Source organism: Parasteatoda tepidariorum, chromosome 9 (assembly GCF_043381705.1).
Source record: "Parasteatoda tepidariorum isolate YZ-2023 chromosome 9, CAS_Ptep_4.0, whole genome shotgun sequence".
Classification (NCBI taxonomy): Eukaryota; Metazoa; Arthropoda; class Arachnida; order Araneae; family Theridiidae; genus Parasteatoda; species Parasteatoda tepidariorum.
This window is the reverse complement of record NC_092212.1, coordinates 41,042,474-41,062,357: the sequence shown is the minus strand read 5'-3', so window position 1 is coordinate 41,062,357 and position 19,884 is coordinate 41,042,474. Positions and strand designations below refer to the sequence as shown.

Here is a 19,884-nt window from a genome sequence, read left to right as displayed (position 1 = left end):
GTGCTAGAATTATCCTAAAGTTTAAGTGAACAAGGATTCTCACGTTTTTAGGAACTCTTAAATTTTACAAAAAAAGCTTTTTTTCCTTGAAAACTATTTACTAGAGTTAACAAATTATATAGGCTTAAATTATGTTAGTGAATCAAAATTATCTCACCCGACATTATCACTTTATCAAAAATTTTAGATTAAATAGAAGATTCTAAATTGATGGTGTTTGTTTCATTTTTTACAGTTTAAGATAATATTAACTGATGCAGCAAAGCACCCTCTTTTGTGTTTTCTCTTCTAAAGAGAAGCTTCCGGTCAAGTTTGCATCAGAAGAATTTTCTGTTGTGGCGCTTTTATAATGTATGACTAAACACATTCCCTTAAAAACTCTATATAGGTTAATTTATAGTTATAGTCTAATATTTTTATAAAACAAAAATAGAGCTATGATATTTATTTTAATAAAGAAATCTTCACTTATAATACGCTGAAACTATTTATTGCCTTTATATCAAGCAAACTCCTTAACTTTCAAGCATGGCGAAAATGTTGATCTTTATAGGATAAAGATGTTTTAGTTAAAGAACAATCATATAAAAAATTATAATTTAGAATGTAATGAAAATTTATGCTTTATGAATTAAACATTCATTTTATTTTATTTATATAATCATCTCATCTATGTAATCATCTTATCGACATTTTTTTAGCACAAAAATAAGCAAATGATTTCTGAAAATTATTTTTTTTCATTCTTACAATTATTCATATAATATGCACGAACTTGTCCAAAATATTACTAAGTTAATGAATAGTACCCCGTAATGTAATTAGTGTAATTAGGTTCCCAAAAAAAAAGAATCATAAAAAATATAATAATATCCATGTAGTCATACTGTATGTGAGATAATATTAAAAAAAAACATTAGGGACGCATTTTAAAATTAATGTCATTGATATTTTCATTCATTTGGATCTATACCTTCAGAATTCATTAAAAATAATCACTTTATACACAAAGTTATGCAATATATTATTGAAACAAAGTATAGGAACCTAATTCAAAGCTACAAAAAGCTATTCCTACCAAAATTGAAAAAAATAATGAACCACAAATTGATCGGCTAAATTCTTATGTTATCTTTCTAAGTAAATTTTTTATATTCTTTTTCAACATTTATTAGTGCCATTTTTATGTCTCAGAGATTATTGTGAAACAGTTACGCTACTTAATTTTGCGGAATACTTATAAAGTAGGAAGAAAAACAACTCCCTAATTATTTACCGTCTTCTCAAAAGTTAACCCGAAACTCGGTTAATCGCATTTGGAAAAGTAAGCGAAACACTCCTAACACCGTTCGTAATCTCGCTTTCTTTCACTAATCAGCAAAATGCACCGTGGACAAATTAAACGAGTTAAAAAAAATCATGTTCTGAAAATATGATTAAGAAATATAAGGTAATTCTAACGATGTGTTGTAATAGGTTAATTCTAATTTAATGGCATTACGAGAAGGTATAATTTAAATTAAGTACTAACTTCTGTTTGCGCTGATTTGTTTTTGTGAGTAATTGAAATCTTTTTACTTATAACGTTTCTTTATACGTAGGCCGACTAACCTTATTTAATTTCCATTAGCTGCTTTGTTAAAAATGTAATTAGCATACATAATATTCTTAAAGTAGGTTTTGTTTACACGTTATTTGGGAAAAGAAGAGTAACATCAATTATAAGCATTGCATAATATCCTAAATTCACATATTAGAACTTTTTGAAAATACAACTCATATTTTTATTAGGCTGTTAGTTTTGTTTGTACTTCGCTGAAAATCTGAGAAGTATTTAACTATGCAGTCTTCAACTATTGCTTCAAAAAGTTCAACCATAACCTAGAAAACTCAACCACAGCCTATCCACTTTCAATTACAGCCTAAATAATCTCAACTGTAGCCTAAATATGTTTAACTCATTCGCTATGTATTTCTTTACGTAGTATTTCAATTTGGAAAAAATTTTATAGCCAATTATCATAGACATTTATAAAACCATTCGTTTTCAAATTTGTATTTTTTAACTGAATAAAAGATAATGTAAAGTTGATTCGAATGAATTTTTAACGTTTTCATCTAAATATTTTAAAATAGAGTTTCAAGATGTTATATTGATGGGTATTTTAATATTATACGGAACAGTAAAATAGTATTATATTTATTTTGCAAATAACGAAAATAATTTGAGAAAAGAACCAAAAACGAGTCCTTATATTTTCAATTTTTTAAGAGCGTATGAAAAGTATTTTTTTAAAAAGAAAATTGAAGTTAATAAATTTATTCAAAAGTATTCTTTAAAAAAAATCAAGTTACAAAACCTCGGTCAGATACGCGTCTTTCAATTTCCTGAAATAACGAAATTGTCTGCATTTATGTAATCAATAATAAATGTTTTGAAACATATGTTTGCAACGAATAATGTAATAATTATACTATAATAATCAATTTATATTAATTCAAAATACATTTCCAAAAAGACGTAACAGATGTTTTGATAACATCACCATGAGTTGTTTTCAGAAATTTTCCTGAATAAAAACATATAATACAAATTGAATCTTACTATTTATCAACAGAAAGATACTTTCAGAACCTGTATGTAATGTTTTGATTTTTGTTTACGTATATGCGTCATTAAAGATTTTTTTAAAATAAAAAGCTATTCAAAAACTTAGAGATTTTTTAAACTTTTCTGAATAAGAAATAAATAACAGTTTAGTTTTATATTTTTGGAACATTTTATATAACAATATATAAGTTATAAATCTAAAAATATTTAAAACCTAATGCGATATGATATAAAAACATGATAAGTGTGTGGTAAATAAATTACATTTTAGCATTACATTTTTATGAGAATTTTTGAAAAAATGATTAAAATAAATTTATTAATAAAGAAGTACATAAATATTAAAACAATATTTTTGTCTAAGCGAAAGGGGAAAATTATTCTGAAGAATATAATAACAGTTTTAAAACAACAGTTTAAGGTATCCGAATAGTTGCAACAACTTTTTTTAAAAATATTAATATAAAATTTTAAAGAACTAGTTTGTTTTATTATGTGTTAAAACTTATAAAATTAGCAAAAATTATTATTATTATTATTTTCTTTTTATATGGTTATTTTTCGATCAAAATAAATACTTTGCATCTATGCATTGTTAAAAATTTTTACAGCCAGAACAAAAAAATATTTAGTGATTTTATTTATAAGGCTATCAACTATGTTTTGAACTATTGTCTTAAAAGCAATTGCCTTTACTACTGAGCTAAAGATCAATGTAGTTAAAAAAAGCAACTTTTTAAAAATTTTCGCACTTGTCTTTGTGATAAAACATGCATAAAAGTTCTATTTTTTTTCTCTTAGTCTGTCATTCAAAACATGTGTGCCATAATCATAAACACTCATGAAAAATTTGTAGACAATTATTTTAAAAACAGCATGAGATATCGTGTCTAAGTTGGTGTAAAATGTGAAAAAAAATAGCTGATTTTCAGATAAACGCATTTAAAGACTTAAAATCACTAGTCTATCCACTGTTATCACCTTGCACAATAACCGCTTTAACTTTGTAAACATTTAGAGTACAAACAAAAGTAAAATATTTTTAGAAAGCTAAGAGTACAAGGATTCTAAATTTATAATAAACTCAATTTCAAAAATTTTGCTTAAAATCATGTTTTTGCATTAGTCAGATACCTCAAAAGGTACCTGTCAAACAAAAATACATTAAAAAGCAATTTTGCTTTTCGATAAACTAACTATTTCATGAGTAAAAATATTAGATTTTTTAAAATACAACTGTGAATGAAATGATTTTTGAGTTCACGGTTAAAGAGTTTTTCGAAAGAGTTCTTAAAGCAGTTTAGCATGGCATATATTTTGACATACAAAAAGATAATGTCACTATAAAAATTGAATCGCTATGAAAATCTGAAATGTTTACAGATAAAATTTAATTACACGCTTCTGGAACAGTTCTATTGCACCGTGAAATCAAAATCAGCTTATGGAAAAGATATGTTCGGAATTTTTTATTAAGAACGATCTGATTTACAAATGTGAATTCATTCCGGAACAATATTGTTGATATGGTCACCTGCCATCATTCCTTTCCGCCAGCAGACGATAATCATTTTACATATTCCGTAGAACAAAATTTAGCCGAAGTAGTCGCTTCACTTCGCAAAAGCTTTTTGGAGAATTTTGGGCAGGATATTCATCAGTATAATTCGTTGTTTCGTTTTTTTCTTCTTCTTTTTTTTGCTTTGTATTTGTTTTCTTTTCAATGCGCTTCCGATACGCTTCGAAAAACCTAGTTAGAATAGTGACATTTCCGAGTTCTAGTCTTGGATTCTGGCAATGTGTTAGAATCTTCTCATGTATGAAATCTTCATGAATGCAGAAACTTATTTGATTAAATAGTACACAAGATTTTCCCTTCATTTTTAACACAATCATTTAACAAGAAAAAATGTTTACAAATGACACTTACATTGTTGCAATAAAATTGACAGTTTGAAATTTAAAAATTTTCTTATTTAATATCTTTAACATTATTGAACATTACTAAGATACATTTATATTGACATCTAGTGATTGATTAGAATTCTTCTCTTGGATGCAACATGTTCATGAATGCAGAGACTAATTTCATTAAATGGTGCACAAGATTTTTTATTTAAAAAAAAACTTTCTTTTTCAAACTAAGTTATATTGACATTTACTAAATTACTATGCTGCCTTTATATTAATATCTTGAAATGCACCACAATTCTTCTCATACGAGTAATATTTATGAATGTAGTTATTTATGGGGCTTTGTCGTAGGGCTAACGTGGACGTATTCATATTGAATAAAATTCAACTTTGGAAGAAATATGAATTGGTTACAAATATAACACATTTGATGCTGTTTATTTCTTTAAAAATGATTTTACAGAACGAAATACCTTTAGAATTAATGATTTCATTACTAAGTAAAATATTTAGAGCAAACTATTATATTAATTCAATATTTAAAGGTTCAAAATCGATTAATTATTTTTTTTGTCACACATTAAACTAAAATAGAATAACAGCGAATGGTCCCAACTTCTCTTTTGCGAATTGTTTCATGTTCAAATTGTTGATGAAAATATCACCATTCGGATTATTTCATAATCGTGTTAAAACTTCTTAAAATTGATTCAACGTAAGATTGACTCCATGCTATCAAATAGATAAAATAGAATAATGATTTTCAAATATATTGATTTGAGTTCACGAGTTAAAATTAAATATGGTTTATTGAGAAATTTATCAGAAATGCCAACACTAGTTTCCCTCTTCTTTCCCCCCTGAGTGAACATCAGATGATGCAATGCGGGGGGGGGATGAAAAGGCACAGGCAACAAATCGTTCATTAAAAACTTGTGCATTACTTAAGATGAGTTGTAACAGATTTATTAGGAAATTTTTAGTATTATTTTCAGTAGTAAATAAAAATTTTTATTTGGTATATACTTGGCTTAAGCGAAATATTTTATGAGAAGAAAATTTTTTTTTCAAGGAAATTTATTAATGAATTTAATCATTTAAATAAATATTATATATCATCACAGAAATTTCAAAAATATTATGTTAGAATTTTTACAGAAGAATAGTTTCCGCACATGTATAAAAATTCAAATGTATTTAAAATTTGTTTGATAATTTTCCTGAATGTGTAGTGTTCAATTTGTTTTTATATTCAATGTTTTCTTGCCCCCTCCAGAGACTTGCTTGCATTTTTTTCAGGGGCAATTAAGAACTTCATCAGGGACATTCTCGCACCTCTGCATGCTGCACTGTCAATTTTATCCAACTCTGACAATATTTGCGGTTACTAAAATTTTTTCTTAACTTTTCACTAGAGATCAAAACTCTGTAAAAATTATATGCTAATCACATTCGTTTCAGTTAATTTTCCGTCTTCAGCAATCACTCCATCAAGAAGTGTCTCTAAGTTGAAATACAGACACACCCTCAAATTATACATAGAGAGAGAGAAAAAAAATAATTGTTTCAGATTAAATTTGACTGTTCAGCGCTGCAACTCTTTCCACAACTTGAAGGTTGGGTTTTGACTAACAGAAATAAATAAAGTCAAATCCACCGTTATATTCCTGTAAGACAGCTCGTCCACCTTGGGAGTTATGAATTTGGAATGAATCCAATTCAGTGAATACGAATCTCATGAATTGAAAATGACCTGTCAGATTTCATTTCGTGTCTTATAAACAATTATTTTTTATAAACATAGGATTGACTTAGAATATAATAACATATGTTGTATTTTATATGATAGTTGGTCAGTTACAAGACATCAAACAATTGGTTTTGTTATTTAAAAGAGTCAATTTACATTTAGAAGAACTTGTCATTAAAATAAAATCATTTTGGTTTTTTTTAATGATCAATTTATCTTAAGTTGATTTTTATGTTTGAGAACAGTTGTTTTTAAAGCAGTCTGCTATAATTCAGAGATTTCTATTTGACTAGTATTCTCGACATTTGTATGATTTTTTTCCTTTGAGAGCAGTTTCTCCCAGTTTTATATAAACAAAATGCGATTTTTTAAATTATATTTTGATGTCAAAGCATTTTGAGCATCCACGGTACTTTTATTAAGTACCGTAAATGCTTTTTTTTGTAACTTAGAGAATTGAGGTAATGATTATGATGAAAGTTGCAATGGTATGAAGTGGTGAGGTGTGATAATTAACATTGAATTTACATTTATTTGTTAACAACCTAAAAAATATGAATGTAATTTAATTTGAAGAACATCTATAAGATTATGATGAAAGTTGCGAAGATATGAAGTGGTGAGGTATGATAATTAACATTGAATTTATATTTATTTGTCAACAACCTAAAAAATATGAATGTAATTTAATTTGAAGAAAATCTATAAGATTACGATGAAAGTTGCGAAGGTATGAAGTGGTGAGGTATGATAATTAGCATTGAATTTATATTTATTTGTTAACAACCTAAAAAATATGAATGTAATTTAATTTGAAGAAAATCTATAAGATTACGATGAAAGTTGCGAAGGTATGAAGTGGTGAGGTATGATAATTAGCATTGAATTTATATTTATTTGTTAACAACCTAAAAAATATGAATGTAATTTAATTTGAAGAAAATCTTTTTATGAATTTTATAATAGATGCTTATGAGAGATTATTAAGGAAAATTATTGAAAATAACTTCCTACTTTCTTACATAAGGCATTATTTCATATTTATCAGTTTAATTCTGAAGAATATGAATAGTATTTTATATATAAATTAGTTTTCATGTTAGTTAGATTTTTTTAAAAAGAAATTACAATTTAACCAAACAATTCAAAAATTTACTTTCTTAAAAACTTACAAATTTATACTGCACATTGGCATAAAATTTTTTTTTCTCTAGATAGTATAGTAAGTCTACAATAATTGGCATAAAAATTAAGAAAACAATCTGCGAAATAAAAGAAGAAACTAATTTTTCAAATTACTAAAAGAACTAAAATTTCGTAAACCTAGAGTAAATATTTATGGAAATACGGACACTTTTATAAAAAACTAAATTTTTGTCCTACTTTTTTTTTGCTATAGCTTTTTAAATATTGAATGGCATCAAACAATAGTTTTGGTGAAATTCAAAATTAAATTATTTAAAATTTTAAAAAAAATCGTTCAAAACTGCGCAAGATATAACTACTTAAGGTAGTTTTTTTTACTGCGCAATTGCGAAAAAAAATTTAAAAACATTTCTTCTTAATTTTGTAGTAAATTGTATTTGGCAATGTGATGAAAAAAGTTTGATTTAAATATCTCAAAAATTTAAAAAGTTTCAAGCAATATTCTAAGCTTGATGAAGATAAGCCAAGCTAATCTTCTCCTGAAATTTCATTTTGTACTATTAAAGATTTATTAAAAATGAGATTGGAATTACAGGGGATCATCCCCCATAAAAGTATGTTATCTTTCCTTGTGCAATCACATTTCGGTTTCCTGACGATTAATGTAAGGTATTATCATTAGTTATTAAAATTTGTCTTATGAAATACAATAAAATTTGCGAAAAATCCCTGATCATTTTGAGCTTTCTTTTAAGAAGTACAAAAACTACTTAGAAAATTGCTAGAAACTTTTTTTAGATGGTATAACGCTTTTTTTTAAAATTTGGTATTTTAGAAATTTAAGGTTGATTAATGCATTCCACAGGTTTATAAACTATTTACTTGCTTTAAAACACAAAAAAAGTTTTTTTGTATAAGAAAATAAATAATGATGTGTATCATTTTAATAAGTGGATCATAAAATGTCCTTTAGCATTCCGTTATCATGCGAAAAACAATGAACATTTGTTGAGGTAGTTTTTCTGGAAGACTACAAAAATGATTTCTACAATAAAAAACTTTGTATTTATATTCTACTTTTCTAAAATGTTTAACACGATATTTTTCTAAAATTATGTTTATAAACTGTTGGGAAATTGATTTTAAGAGAAAATATTGAAAAAATGCAGATAAAGTTACGTAATATTTAGCAAGATTTTTTTAAAAAATATTCTTATAAATTGTTAGGAAATTAATTTTAAAAGAAAATATTGAAAAAATGCAGTTAAAGCTCTTCAATATTTAACAAGATTTTTTAAAAATATTCTTATAAATTGTTAGGAAATTGATTTTAAAAGAAAATACTGATAAAATGCAACTAAAGTAGAGGAAAAGTAGTCTCTTAATCTACCAAACCACTTATCATCGTTAAGTGAACTTAAACATGAATTGATCGTGAAAACACGTATTATAATAAAAAAAGGAAGAAATTGATAATTGGAAATGTTGACCCAAACGAAAGCTTTGCCACCCCTAAAAGTAAGTCAGAAGTTCAAGTTAAAGTTTCCCTATTTAATTTATGTTTTACAATTACTAATTTCTCCATGTCCTAGCATAAACAAATACCATAGTCTTTAGAAATTTCAAGCAATTTCCTTTTTTTCTGAGTAATATTAAACAAATGTTTCTTCAAAATTATTATAGTGTAATTATGAATGTATCTTAATTTTTGATTATAACAACAAAAAAAAAACACTTGTGTATAAAATCAATTAGGTCAAATGTCAAACGAATACATAAAATATGAACATTCCAAGTAGAAAATTTTTATAAAAAAAGAAAAAGCCAAAGATTAAAACATTGAATCGGAAAAATTTTATGTTAACACATGTTATTTTACGTTAGTTTAAATTAAAAAAAAATGAAAAAATCTCAAAAATATTTTGGCATCTAATTCTAATAGTGACTTATTTTCACAATTAGAATTTCGTTACATTTTAAATTTCTTTAAATATATTTAAAACTAAATATAAAAAAAATATGTTAGTTACTAGTTTTGAAACAAATTAAAAACTTAAAACTTATTAGCAAGTTTATAGAAACATAAAATTACTAACGAGTTTTTAATGAAATAATTATTTACTATTTAATAATCTAATGACGCTATACAACCAATCAGTTATGTAAGTGAGTTAACACATTAAAATATTTTAATTAATTTAATAGCGAACGCAATCTAGTTACCATGTTGACAGTAAATATAATGATATTAAAATTAAACAATAGTAAAATTTTTTTGAAAAGCCGAGAATAGAGAAATTCCATAAAAAAAAAATTGTATTACCATTTTAAAAAATGTATCACATAAAAATTAATTATCAAATATTAGTAAAATTTTAAAATTTGAAACTAATTTTGCTTTCAGCTGTTAGATAGTAAAATATATAAATATTTTTTTCTTTGTTAGTGAAATAAATAGTTCTTACAACTTCAAAAGTTCACACAAGTTTATAATTTTACAAACATTTACGTAAAAACTTGTAGTAGAAATAATATTTGAAAATTGATGTATAGCTTTTTTTAAAATACAGAAATATGATTAATGCATAGATTGAGTACTTACATTTTAATGGGGTATTCCAATTAAAAAAATAAATTAAAAAAAATCACTTAATAAAAATTAATATCCACAAATCACAAACAGACACAATCCAAACATCAATCAGCAGTCCAACATGAGAGTAAAACGGGTCATGACAGCAGATACACAATTCACAAGCACTACACAGCAGCAACCAACAACTTGACCCATCAGTGCCTATTTGGGCACTGAGACTACCTGCTCAGTCTCAAGAATAAGGAAACCCACTTTCGAAAAGTCCGGTCTTGGAGGTTGTAATAAGACGTTGACTTCGTTCTTCGCCAAAGATGAACTCAGAGATGAAAACGAAACTACTGAAAAACGCGCTTTTTTGCGTAGATGATGATAATTGTTGAGATGATATTGAGCTGTCGCAGTAAAAGATGTAGTTAGATGGAATTTTCATATACATTGCTATTAATTTTATTGGGATCGTTTTAGATCGACATCGATATGATTTTTGGATCATCGATATGATTTAGATCGATATGATTTTTGAATATACTCAGAGATGAAAACGAAACTACTAAAAAACGCGCTTTTTCTGCGTAGAAGATAATTGTTGAGATGATATTGAGCTGTCGCTTTAAAAGATGTAGTTAGAGGGAATTTTCATATAGATTGTTATTAATTTTATTGGGATCGTTTCAGATCGATATGATTTAGATCGATATGGCTTTTGAATATAATAATTTTACTATATATTTTTTGGATCATATGATATTTGCTTATATAGATATTACTTTTATAGAATATCTTTTTAGATTATATAACTTTTATTAGATATTCTTTTAAATACCTATTAGTTTTTTTTTATATCAACTTGGATTCAGATAATTTTATTGGAAACCCTTTTGTATCAAATTGTATTATATTACTTTTATTGGATGCTCTTTTGTATAAAATTGCATTATATTAATTTTATTGGACATCTTTTTGGATCATTATTACTTATCTTGGATATCCTTTTCGATCCAAGTTATTTTATGAATATTCATTTGGATCATACATTATTATCAGATATCATTTTGGATTTTACTTTTATAAGATATCCTTTTAAATAAATATTTTTATTGGATATCATTTTATATTATGTTTTGTTGATGGGATATTATTTTAGTTTATATTTCTTTCATAAGATATTCTTTTTGGATCTGTATATTGCTTTTTTGGATATTCTTTTGGACCCAAATTACTTTTTTGGATATTCTTTTGGATCTGTATTACTTTTTTTGGATATTCTTTTGGATCCAAATTACGTTTTTGGATATTCTTTTGGATCCAAATTGCTTTAAGTGGATAGCCTTTTGGATCTGTATTATTTTTATAAGATAGATTTTGATATCTATATAAAGGCAGCAACTTTTTGTTTTAGTATTTCTCAGTATTACATCTCATACTTAACAATAGTATGCCTTAAATTAATCAGGTTTGATCAACTTCGACTATTAATCCGATCATCATGATACTTGGGTGTTAAAAAATGATTAATTTGCACTGTTATTTATTACTTTTTATAAGCACGACGACTAACACGAATAAATTTAAAGTGTGTATTGTTTATTTTGCAACACAACTATGTAATTTTTACTTGTAATTTTAGATGAAAAATATTCAGTAATCAAATCTTTGTCTAAATGATCACAAAAGTAAAAATAAAGGTTAATTTCCATAAAATTGCACAAAAATAAATATATTAAACAAAATGGTATAATAAAATTTATTTTAAAATTGGTTGCAACAATAGCCGCAGAAAGTAGCCTATATATTAATAGTTACTAAATTTTAATGAAATAAGTTTTACTCACATTAAGAATTGAAAATGTAAGAAATATTTATTGAAAATAATAAGATATTTTGAATACATCTTTGCGATTGAAAATATAAGCTATCCTATATTATAAACTAGATAAAAACTAAGTAGATTCTTTTTATTTAAGCTTCATTAAAATATTTCATTACATAACATACGATAAATTCAACTCGATAGCAATGACCGCTTTTGCGTATCAAAACAAGGAAGCCATTGCTAATGATGCATTTTCTTTCTGTCTAGCTTGGAACAGTTTATTTTAATGTAAGTTATAAATTCACTATAAGGTCTAATTGATTTTGAATTCTAAATTTATCCCGAAAGGTAAATAGAAACACAGAATTTTTTTTTCTCTTTATTTTATCAACAAACTCGTTCACACAAGTGCTGATTTTAGGTAATATATGACTTTGATGGATTATTCAAAATATTGTTTTTAGAGTTTGCGTTCAGTTTTTTTCGTCATGGCTGAAATAAACTTCAATGCGTTGACTTTAGGTAATATAGTTTGATGTCTTCATCTAAAACACCGTTTTCAGTTGAAGTTAGTTTCCGTTTGGGTGACTGATATAAATTTCTACTTGTGCGATAGTTTTCTTCTGCATAGCTGAAATAAACTTCAATACGTTGACTTTCAGTAATATAATTTGATTTCTTCATCTGAAGCACCGTTTTCAGTTGAAGTCAGTTTTCACTTATGTGACTAATATAATTTTCTACTTGTGCGATGGAGTAAATAATTGATTACTCTGGGAAACAATTGTTTTTTGTTGCATGAGATTTTTTTAATGGATCGTGAATTTGAAATTGGTGATCACGTCACAAATTTCAAATCTGCAATCAGTTTCTCTAAGATTTTTCTTAAGTGGCATTTTTAGCCTATTCTTTGTCGAAATGTACGATGCACAAGAAATTAAGCAAAATAAGTTCTTATCTAATGATCGGATCTTCACGTTCTAGGACTCGATCTTAGTAAATCGAGGGGGTGGCCACAACTATGCTATATTAATCAGAGCAGAGGATATTCTGAGCAGAAAGCAGACACAAAAACTTTCTATCTCTGAATAAACATGACTTTTTTTAGCGGATTCAGTTTTCTGATCTCTAAAATATAGGGGGCAGCCGCAATCTGGGAAATAATGGTTCCAATAGTTTAATTAAGGGAACGACCATTTAATGATAATTTCGTCGAAAAATCGGCATGTTTATTCAGAGAAAGTACGTTTTAGTGTCTGATTTTGCAACTTAAAATATCGTCTGTACTGATTAATTAGCACATTTGAGGTCACCCTTTCGAACCATTAAGATATTATCCTAGAACGTGAAGAGTACCATTAGATCAAAACTTATTTAGGGTGGTCCGTCTATTTTCTGCTCACTGTACAACTTTAAAAAAGTTATCTCGTAAATGCTTTTACTTTCATATTATAACCGACATTGAACAGCTGACCCAATATTTGGGTTTACGACTACTAATGTTCAACTCCGTAGCCTTGTAATTTTGAACCCAATCCAGGAGACAAGGAAGCTCCTGGATCGGTGATTGGCAGAAATTTGCCTTTGTGGAGGACTTTTTGATGGAACTAACCCGCATTTACGTTACATGGAGAGAAAGACCACGAGAACCTCTCACGATTAGCCTCGCTGCAAGGGGACTGTAACCCATGATCCGTTTACCATTGAGGATATTTCACATCAGCACTGAAATCGGTGAGAGCCGGATGTGGAATTGCTATCGACCAGCCATCGCTCGGATTCGAACCCAGTTCACCTCATTGGAAGGCGAACGTTTTGTCCCCTGAGCCAACACGGCTCATCGCGTAAACGTTGTGACAAACTGTTTGGAGGATTAGAGCACATCACCAGGATTAAAATTGCATAGAATCCTTTATACGCCGCCAGAACGCGCCGCCAGAATATGTCGTTTATACGCGAAACGACATTACTTTCAGGTCCCCTTAATATCTTAAAGGGATATGTTATGTGTCGAATTTCTTGTTTTGTAGAGATAATAGCGAATTAGTTCTGCGTTGAAAAACGAAATACAAGTTGCGGCTATTAAGTTTCAAGTCTGATCTAATAATTCCAGATAATATTGCGTAAATTATAGACCCATATAATAAGTTTTAAAGTAAAGTTGGAAAAAGTTTATTTTCCCACTGAAAGTGAGGCTCTTAGTATGCCCACTGACAAATATACAGGTAGCGGTTTAGTCGGCACGTGCACTTTGAAGGTCAAGGGTTCCTCCAGGACGCTTGTGGGGATGCCAATTGTGATCCGGTGGAACAAGCCAGGCTTTATTAACCTTAGATTTGCGGATAGAAAATAATACAGAGTAAGTGAGGGCCGTATTTGGAGAGGCTGGGAGGGAAGTACCTTATTTTGCCAACTGATCAGCACTTTCGTTGCCAAAAAGATCCACGTGTGAGGGTATCCACTGAATATGGATGTCATGGGAGGCTGAGAGGGCATTTAATAAACCACATTTAGAGACACCAGCCCGGTCCGTTACTCTCTCCTAATTTCTCAGGTGCTGAATACAGCTACGACTGTCCGTGAAAATCCAGACATTCCCAAAATTGGCTCTAGTCCTGATAATTTCCAGACCTGTTTGAATAGCAATAAGTTCACTGCGAAACACTGAACAGAAATCTGGATTTCTTAGTGATCTAGATTCGTGAACTTCAGCAGGATATATGGTGTAAATTCCACTGACGGTGTGGTGATGATCGTCACCGCTACCATCCGTATAGATTTTAAGATCGTCAGCAGGACAAGGTTTATTATCTCCAAAGCCAATTGCTTCAAATACTCCGGAGGGTGGTTGCCGTTAGTAACCTCAGAGAGCAGTGTAGTATGGAAGAACACTCTGGGCAAGCCCGCAAAGGGGACATACAGGACTGCAAATGAACTGCGGATCAACGTTGAACTTAACTGCATCAAGCGAAAGAGTCAGAGAAAGAGGGCTGTCCTTTTTTAATCTTTGATAATTTTGCCAATTAAGCAGAAATTCAGCTGTCCGATTCTGAGTGCCCAAGCTAGCCAATTTGGCATAGTATTTTACAAGGTTAGATTCCCTTCTTATTTCCAAAGGCTGTATATTTGTTTCATTTAGTAGAATATGACTCGGGCAACTGCTACGCAATCCAGAAATAATTCTGGTTGCACTATGCTGAACTTTTTCAAGCTTCTGGAGATCACTGGCCGAAGCACAGGAGTAGACCTGGAAACCATATTCCAATATGGGTCTCACGAGGGCAGTATATGTTGATCTAAGGGTGGCTGAGTCGGCTTCCTAGTCTTTGCCTGAGATATACTCATGGTAAAGAGGAAGGGGACAGCTTTTATTGATCAAAGGATTAGGAGCGCCGGTGGTAGAAGTACAGAAATAGTACATACAGACAGATGAAAGTTTCTTTCGAACATTAAATAGGTATGTAATTTTCGTATTATTTTCCAGAATTATTAATTCAGTTCTGGAAATTAATAGCCGCATCAGGTAAGTCAATTTTGAATTAGATTCTCATAGCAACATTTAAGTTTTTATAAATCTTAATGATATTTACCAAATAGAACTATCGGCATACCTTAGCTTTTAAAAATGTTCCGGAAGTATTAAAAGAAAAAAAGAAAAGCGATATCAAAAAGCAATTAGCGATAAATCACCAAATTGGCTGCTTCTTCCTACCGCCAAAAATCTACCTTCATGACGTCACACAGGTAACGTCATTCTTCAAGCCTTTTTTGGAGTAAGTTGATGAAAAGAGACAAACCGAAGAAACAGAAAGAGACAAGATTCCAATCTATTCTCGAAATCTATCGTATCAACTCTCTCATGATGAAGAAGGAAGAAAAAATTTGAAAAATGAAAAAAAAAACTAAGTTTCGGCTCCATTTCACTTGCATCAACTTCATATTGTCTTTTACACGCTTCATATGTGAACGGAAAACAAATTTTTTTATTTCATCTTTTGAATATATTGAATCAAAAAGTGATCTATAATGACAATATGGCATGTATATCACAGGTTTGAAGTAATTAAAAACGTTCAATTAAATGTTTTTTTCCTTCTCTTTAATAAATGTGTCTGGTAGATATGTCTCTTTGCCATAAAGCTGGTTTAATTTAAAAAACGAAAACTTCCGTTTTCTCAAACTCTATTGATGAAAAAACTCGTATCTTTTATGTAATAATATAGTTGAATGTGTCCGAATGAATTGAATGTAAACGAGTTGTTAGTATATATAGATATTCGATTTTTGATAATTTATGTAGAACAAATATAACCACCCACAGTGGCCTATCCAGCGGGGTGGGGGGTCACAAGCGTCATGATCCCCCTCTTAAAATTGAAAAAATAAAATAAAAATAATAATTTTTTTAATAGTTTACAAAAGAAATAAAATATTTTAAAATTTATTTAAGGGAGCATATACACCTAGGTAGGTCGGAAAAATCAATTTTTTTCTCCATCTAATCATGTTCTTCGCTGTTTCATGAATCATAATCCAAAAGATTAAAACGAAATTCATCACAGTTTCATTGTAAACATTAATAATGTTGAAGCGCGCTTCAACAGGCTTAACCAAAGATTGTATAAAGGCGAAGTTGGGAAACTTGCGAAACTTGCAATTAAAATCTGGCATTATTAGACATTCAAAGAGAAAATGATTTGGATGTTGAAAAAGTCATTGACAGATTTGCCAAAGTTTCTAAAAAACGAATTACATTTATTATTTAAAGATGTTGAATACTTGAATTATTTATGTATTGTTCTATTGTTCATTATGAAATAAATAAATGAGAAGACTAGCATTAAAACCCCCAGTTTTTTTTTTCAAAAAAAATATTACAAAAAAAAGTTTTTTTTTTATAAAAAATTAATTGTGTGTGGGGGGGGGGATCCGAGTCTATGATCCCCCCCCACAGGAAAAATTTCTAGATCCGCCCCTGACCACCCTAAGGGTTATTAGCGGTAGTTTGCAATTCGATTCGATTCATTCAGAATCGGAGTAAGTGAAATTCTATGGGACAAACTGCTTTCTACACAAGAATTAAAACTTTTTCTTCGTCAAGGAAGAATTATGTGCACTACACCAGTGTTCCCCAAACCCCGGTCCGTGGATCAAATGGTACCGGGCCGCCCATTTTATCGAAACTGAATTTATACCGCAAATTAAAATTATCTGTGTTCCATTAAAATTTCATTTATTTTAAAAAAAAGGGGCCCCCGAAGGTAGTGACTTAAATTTTTGTAATGCATCATTGTCTCCGATTACCCACAGATGGAACCGTCTCATTGCAAAGAAACAAGCTTAGGGTTCTCATTGTTTTAACGTTCTAGTAAGTAAGAATGCTAAATCACTTTATATTTATTTTTTGGTGTAACTGTATTTTGTTTTGAAGACATTTTTAAATACAATTAAATTAAGATTAATATGATGTAAATTAGTATTAATATATGTAATTAAAATATTATGTATTAAAATTAATATATGTAATTAAAAATAATCTAAAATATAAACAATCAACGCTCCCCCCCCCCCAGCGGGCTGCGTTAAAATTATCAAACGTTGACAGGCCCGCGGTGATAAAAAGGTTGGGGAACACTGCACTACACTATAGAAGCTGAGCAGCTAACTATGTTTTTAAAACATTTCTCAGTGTAGGGAAGAGTTGCTTAAGTCGGAGTAGCCACATAGGGGCAATTATCTGAATAATTTTAATTTACATACTAAAAGTAATCCCTAATTAAAAATGCATTTCTGATTAAGTTACTTACATTATTTATCTCCTTGTCGCCTGGCTAACCACGGAAAATTTTCCTTGATTGCACACTCCAGGCAACATTCTCCCAAAAAGTCTTCCACAAGAGCTAGTTTTTTTTCCAAAGCTTTATCCAGCAATTTCCTTGTCTCCTGTGTTTGGTTTGAGATAGTTAAGCATTGATAGTCGCATGAACCAGCTATGATTCTGCTGTTCAATGCTGGTAAGAAATAAGAAATAAAATTAAAATATTTTGAAAGCAAATTGAGGAGAAAAAAATTCTTAATCCTATCACTTACAGATTTTTTTTTACGAAGCAAATTAGAATACAGGAATTAGTGTTTTTTTAACAAAAAACTTTCACTACCAAAATGAAAGAGTACACAAAACGTTTTATATTTATGATTTTAAGAAATTATAATTTACTTTTATATGTAGACTGAAAACTACTTCAAAATTAAAATAAAGTCTAGTAAAATTTGATACTTAAAAATTGCAGTATAAATTAAATCAGATGACTTTACAGCATTTTTTTAAATCACTCAATAGATTAAGATATTTCTTCGAAGTCTTAAATGATTTGATTTCCATAGGTTAAGAATTTGTTAAAATCGTTTTGATAAATTAATACAAATCAATGATTCTAATAATTTATTCGAAAAAGTTTATTCATGTACGATTGTTCAAAATTCTTTGAATCTCTCTAATGTATTTGTTTTTTACAGAAGTGATAAATTGATTCAAGCTAGTGATTATGATCAATTGATTCAAATATATTATTATTATTGATCAAATTAAGTGAAAGATTCTGATAAATAATTTAAATAAATTGATTAAAGTAAGTTTCTTGAAAATTATTAATCGTTAAAATATTTTTTTAAATTTTCCAATATTTGTGAATTTCTTTGAAGACATTAAATAATTCAATTTATAGAAGTGTTTATTTAATTTGAATCAATGATTGTGATGCATCGACTTGAATAAATTGATATGGAAAAGTTTGTTTAAAATAATTTATACCGATCTAATTAATTTCATAAAAATATTTTTTGAATAAAAATAATTTTTAAAAATATTTGAATTCGTTGCTTCTGGCATGAACAAAATTTATTTATTTAAATATAATAACTAATTTGAATATGTAGGGGAAATTATTCGCATGATTCAAATTATAGCGATGAACTGATTTGTCTGATTTGAATCATTTATTGAACTAATTGATTTTATTTGAATCACTAAAGTGAATTCATTCACTTGATTCGAAATATCAATGTGAGCTGATTTATTTTGTTCAAAACATTTAAGTGAATTGCATGTTCGATTTGAATCAACTAAATGGATTCGTTCGATTTGAATCAACTAAGTGGATTCGTTTGATCTGAATGATCTAACAAATTTTAAGTAATTTATTCATTTGTTTCAAGTTAAGCTGAAGAGATTCATTTTATCCATCAAATTAAATTAAAATAATTAATTAAATTAATTAATAATTCAATTTCCCGGGCCTTGTCTATAGCCCGGGCCTTGTCTATCTAATGTTAAATATCAATATTTTTAATGGCCATTATAAGGATATATAGTAAATACGATGAGTGTTAATAGGTATCGATAACGGTAAATTTCGATAGTTATTGATAGCGATGGATATTCATAATTAAAATAAAAACTANTTTATTCATTTGTTTCAAGTTAAGCTGAGGAGATTCATTTTATCCATCAAATTAAATTAAAAAAATTAATTAATTAATTAATTAATTAATAATTTAATTTCATATAACAAAGAAAATATCTGTATGTAGTCTCAAAATAATATTTAACTTAATAATTCTGTGTAGTTTAAGAATTTCATACAAATTAGTGCTATTTTTTGTTTGATTTGAAAATTAGAGATGCACAAAAATTTATTATTATGATATAAAGTTAATATTACCAGCTTAATATTTGTTTAAAAAAAAAAAAAAGAAGAGTAATCGTTTCTCTTTTATAACTGAAAATTTAACAAGAAATAAATAATCTATTTCAGAAGCTTATTTTTTACCTAAAATGTGTTTATCAAAAATAAAGCAAACATTATAAAAATGAATATTTTTTGCCAAATAAGATGGTTTAGAACACTTCTTGAAAATTTTTAGCTTATGGTTAGGCCATATATATATGCAGGGCCAGCGCTAAGCATTCGCCACCTCGCCAAATGCGATAAAATCGTAAAATTGGCGAATAAAATTGTGTTTTGGCAAAAGAATTGACAAATGATTTTTTCCAC

The 19,884-nt window shown here is 28.3% G+C and overlaps 1 protein-coding gene across 2 annotated transcripts in view; it reads right to left on the bottom strand.

The window, feature by feature from the left end:
- The window catches only part of LOC107452839 (uncharacterized), a 136,844-nt gene extending 119,003 nt beyond the window's left edge, over positions 1 to 17,841 (bottom strand). Inside the window, exon 1 of one of the 2 annotated variants that reach the window (XM_016069452.3) lies at positions 17,638 to 17,841. The gene's annotated coding sequence lies outside the window, so the exon portion shown is untranslated. Of the gene's footprint in view, positions 1 to 10,023; positions 10,258 to 17,637 lie in introns of those variants that run through there. The other variant, XM_016069451.4, reaches the window with a different exon arrangement.
- Between the last annotated feature and the right edge of the window lie 2,043 nt (positions 17,842 to 19,884).